Below are 5927 nucleotides of genomic sequence, written 5' to 3' on the forward strand. Positions count from 1 at the left end.
GTGTATTTGGTTGAGGTCCCGGGGGCCTCGGGCGAGTTTCGGATGATTAACGGATCAAAAATTAGAGTTGTGAGGTTGTTGAAGTTGTAGCCCTTCTAGTGTGATCGCACCTGCGAGGGTCTTGGCCGCAGGTGCGGCAGCTCGAGCGCATGTGCGAAGTTAGAGGGTGTCGGCAGAGGTCGCAAGTGCGATAGGATTTGCGCATCTGCGATTGCACAGATGCGGGCAGGGATTCGCAGAAGCGAAAAATGGTGAGGAAGTCGGGCAGCACAGGTGCGACATTTTTCCGCAGAAGCGGGTGCGCAGGTGCGAGCCCAGGCTCCTCAGGTGCGAAAAGCCTAGGCATAACCCTTTAAGTTCGAGGGTTCGATATTTTCACCCATTTTCAGATTTTGGAGCTCGGTTCCGGCAATTTTGGAGAGGAATTTTTCCACACAACTTGGGGTAAGTGTTCTTGACTCCCTTGTGATTATATTTCATGAATTAATCTTTATTTTTGGTGTAAGATTATCGAATCTTCAAGAGAAATCGAAGGAAATTCCTATAATTTCATAAAATAAAATTTTGAGTTTTGAATATCGATTTGGAGTCAGAATTGAGTGAAATTAGTATGGTTGAACTTGTAATTGGATGGGTTATCGGATTTTGTGAGTTTCATCGGATTCTGAGACGTGGGCCCCATTGGCGATATTTGGAGTGTAATTTCGGATTTTGTGGGAAAATATTGGTATTTTGATATGGAATTAATTCCTATAAATTGTGTGGACTAAATCAAATTTATTGTGGATAGATTCGAGTCATTCTGAAGTTGATACGCGCAGAATGGAATATTTGGAGCATTGTTTAGCTATCTCGACACTGAATTCGGCTTGTTCGAGGTAAGTAATTCTTCTAATCTTGGAGCTGAGGGTATGAACCCTGAATATACGTATTATGTGAATTGTTTGGAGGTGACTCACATGATAGGTGATGGGCGTGTGGGTGTGCACCATAGAAATTGTGACGTAATTGTTTCCGTGGAATTTTGTAGTCAAATTATCTTGGCATTTTCTATGCAATTTTATATGTTGAAGAGATTTAGCTGAGAATCATATTAAAAATCATGTTGAGGCTATGTGCCAGTATTATTGGGACCCACATAGGTCATATTGCTGTGAATTATTTGTTTTAAATTGAAAATTTATACTCAGTCATATTCATTTCATTACATATCATATCTCAGTATCTGTTATTATTTATTGATACATCATATCATCATTTTCGGGCTATTTTCACGACATTGTCAGCCCATGAGAGAGTGAGACTGGAGAGATTGATGACTGAGGGAGGTCGAGGGCCTGACTGTGAGAATATTATTGGGATTGGAATGCACGCCGCAACAGGCCATGTTGGCTTTATATATATTATTATTATGTGGATCGGGGTTGCCCGCCTGCAGCAGGCCTTATAGGCTTTATATAGCACGTGAGTTGTCCGTGCAGCACGTGAGTTGTCTGTGCGGTTTATAGCGCTTGGGCTGAAGGAGCCCCTCCGGAGTCTGCACACACCCCCAGTGAGCGCGGTTGATATTATTGAGGGATGGATCTTCCCTGGACATGGATCTTGTCCGAAGTATTATATACCTGGAGATGGATCTTCTCCACGGGCTGGAATGGCCCTACTCAGTACTGAGTGACTGATGATCAATTGATGTGTATATTTCGGGATGGATCTTCCCTGGGCCGAATTAGCCATATACAGTACCGAGTGATTGGGCATGATGAATGGAATGTGCAAGAAAGTGAGATTGAGTACTCTGAGAGTGTGAGTACATGACTTCATCTCTGAGATACATTGCATTGATATGCACACATGACATACAAGCATAGAGATGTATTTTCCTCATGTTGTACGGTATCACATTTTTCATGATTTCTCACACATGTTGACAGATGGGCATAGTCATGCATTTGTTTTACAGTGGTTATCTGGAAAGAAAATGAAACATCTTATTTATTATTGAAAGGATTTTGGGAAAATTATTGTTTTCAAATTTATTCATATTTTTGGCAACTCCGGTAAACGATTTGGGTTTTCATTGATGTACGTAGAAGGCAGAACTATTTTCAGAAATCATGTTTTTTTTGAGAATTTGATTGTTAAGTTACTTCTGGTATTACTTGTTTTATGTTGTTATGAACTATTGTTGGTTATTGAAGTTGGGACCCGGCCTTGGTACAATCTTCACTACTTTCAACCTAAGGTTAGGTTTGTTATTTATTGAGTACATGGGGTCGGTTGTACTCATACTACACTTTTGTACCTTGCGTGCAGATGTTGGTTGCTGATGTTGTTGTGTTCGTTGGGAGCTGGATTTGAAGATGTACATGCGTTCCAATTGTTGCTGCCTCTTGTTCATGGTAGCCTTAGATTCATAAAAACTCTATTTATGTACTTTTCAAACAGATGATGTATTACTTCATACCAACTTTGTATACTCTATTCTTAGAAGCTCATGATTTGTACTACCAGTTCTTGGGGAAATATTTTGATTTTAGATATTTTTTTTAATTAATTGCCTTATTAATTTCATTGGAATTGGATAGTTGGTAATTGGCTTACCTAGCGGGTTGGGTTAGGTGCCATCACGACTAGTTAGATTTTGGGTCGTGACATTTATCAAAGTAGTTATAGTAATCTATTTAAGAGACTTCCTAGTGCTACGTGACAACAACAACAACCCAGTAAAATCCCACTAATGGGGTATGGGGAGGGTAGTGTGTACGCAGACCTTACCCCTACCCCGAAAGATTAGAGAGGTTGTTTCTAAAAGACCCTCGGCTAAAAAAAACAAAAAGACAAAAGGACAAAAAGGAGACAATATTAGTATCACAACAACAATTATAGGATAAATAGGAATACCATGAAATCCAGAATAAAGATGCAAAGCAAAGGGAGACAATATTAGTAAATGTTAGTATCACCACAACAATCATAAGAAAAATAGGAACACCATGAAATCTAGAAGAAAGATGCAAAGCAAAAGCGATAGCTAGTAAATAGGACATGCACTGAAAAGCGAAATAGTAAGCCACAACATTGCCACTAGCTATCTTAGACAAAAACCCTACATGGCTAGTCCCACAATGGTACGAAGTAAGGCACGACTCAACTACCTCCTAACCTACAACCCTAATACTCGACCTCCACATCTTCCTATCAAGTGTCATGTCCTTGGAAATCTGGAGCCTCGCCATATCCTGCCTGATCACCTCTCCCCAATACTTCTTAGGCCGCCCTCTACCTCTTCTCGTGCCATCCACAACCAACTGCTCACACCTTCGTACCGGAGCATCTGGCTTCTCCTCTAAACATGTCCGAACCATCTAAGCCTCGTTTCCCGCATCTTGTCATCAATGGGAGTCACATGCATCTTCTCCCGAATATCATCATTCCTAATCTCATCTATCCTAGTGTGCCCGCACATCCACCGCAACATCCTCATTTCTGCTACTTTCATCTTCTGGATATGTGAGTTCTTAACGGGCCAACACTCAGCCCCATACATCATGGCCGGTCTAACCACCACTTTATAAAACTTACCTTTGAGTATCGGTGGCACTCTCTTGTCACACAGGACTCCAGATGCTAACCTCCACTTCATCCATCCTACCCCAATACGGTGTGTGACATCCTCGTCGATCTCCCCTCTCCCCTGGATAACCGAACCAAGGTACTTGAAGCTGCCTCTACTCGGGATGACCTGCGAATCAAGCCTCACATCCACGCCCTCTTCCCCTAGCTCAGCGCTGAACTTACACTCCAGGTATTCTGTCTTCGTCCTGCTCAGCTTGAAATACTTAGACTCAAGAGCTTGTCTCCAAACCTCCAGCTTCTCGTTAACACCGGCTCGCGACTCATCAATCAGAGCTATGCCATCAGCGAATAGCATGCACCATGGCACATCCCCTTGAATATGGTGTGTTAACGCGTCCATCACCAGGGCGAATCATTTCAATATATAAGCCTAACATTTACTGAATAACAATAATAATTAAATAACATCTAACAATTTTCTTTTTGAAGTAGAAATCTCTATAAAATTTACAATTCCCAAAATCGGTAGTACAAGACATAAGCTCTACAGAGTTTGCTACAATTTACTAAATACAACTGTTTGAAATAAAGTAAACAGTGTGAATACAATCGGAAAGTGACTCTGAAGCCTGCGAACGCAACAACAGGTTTACCTTGAGTCTCCACAGCAACAGTCCACACAGCTAGCTAATGATCAACTGACTTCGAAATACCTGGATCTGCATAAAGATATGCAGAAGTGTAGTATGAGTACACACGGAGGTACCCAGCAAATATCAAGACTAATCTCGGTGGAGTAGTGATGAGGAACAGTCAAGACACCTACTGGACTAAATAACCTGAACAAAGCATAAGTATAGAAACAACAAAGTATAAAATCTACATAAAGGCTACGCGATATGACTAACAATACAGAAATTGCAATATGAAAGGACAACAACAAGTATAAGTGGAATATCATAATAATGACACAGAAGGGTGAACGTAAACACCACCTAAATCCAAAATCACAAATACAACAAAGACAATTAATAACTCAGCAACAACGACTGCTTTCACATCAGGTTTTAGTCAAGAAACTCCACGAGGTACCGAACCTTGGACAAATCATAGCTCGCGGGTTCCAATATCTGAACCCTAACACTTGGCATCATGTGCCCTCGTTACACTTCATAACCGCAATGACGACTCATGTGCCAAATAGAGCCATTCTCACATAGAAGGCAAGTAAACACGGGTGTTCATCTATACTCTACAATATCAAGAAAACTTCTTAACCGATAAGAGTGCTCAACTATGTGTATGCTTGTGCAAGTGTCTTAACATAGTTCATGTCAGCTAGTAAGTACAGGAGAAGAAATGGACAGCACGTAGAATGTTTTCACACAGCTTCCCACAAGATAAAGCTCACACAGGTAAGTGTAACACTACATAAGTATCAACAATAAGAATTCCCCCAGGCCATCCCAGGCCATCACAAATCAATCCCTGACATAGCCCACCTTTTCTCGCCACATGTGCAATAGTAAAATAAATGCCCGCCTTGTCTCGCCACACGTGCATAATAATGTTCCCACCTTGTCTCGCCACATACGCAACCCATATATATATATATATATATATATATATATATATATATATATATATATATATATATATATATATATATATATATATATACACACACACACACACCGCATGTGCATAATATCAATAGTAACAATAGCACGCCAGAAACATCGTGCAACCCAATAACATTCGCATGACAGAAACCTCGCATATCACAATAACAACAACCGCACGGCAGAAACCTTGTGCATCACAACAACAAGTATAACAACAATGACAATAATACAAGGTACGGCAAGTAAATCGACTCAAGAACCTTCGATCGCCAGAAATAGCCATAATAAAGAATACTAGGCGTAATAAGAACAGCTCAACAGGGAAGAAAATAATATGTAACAATGATCCCATAATATAAGGTTCAACAACAAGAACTAACACGAGTCAAATAATTCTAAATAAGGGCAAGTCCACTAAGGCATAGGATATCTAAGCTTCTTTTAAGTTTGGACAATTACGGAAGAGATACAACCAATTCAAATAAAAGTGTGCAGTGAGAAAATCACCATAACCTCAATTAAGGGTGAACATTTACAAAAACTATAGGACAACTACAACTTCAAATAAAGATACGCAGTAAGGAAAAGATAACATGGCAATGGAAGAGATAATAATTTCAATTAAGGCACATATGGATCAAGTAAACAGTAAGAGTGGATCAAGAAGCAATTGATTCTAATTAAGCAGGTAAAGGCGAAACTAATAATTAAGGAACGTAATCATAA

The sequence above is a fragment of the Nicotiana tabacum genome, chromosome 2, assembly GCF_000715075.1.
Source record: "Nicotiana tabacum cultivar K326 chromosome 2, ASM71507v2, whole genome shotgun sequence".
NCBI lineage: Eukaryota > Viridiplantae > Streptophyta > Magnoliopsida > Solanales > Solanaceae > Nicotiana > Nicotiana tabacum.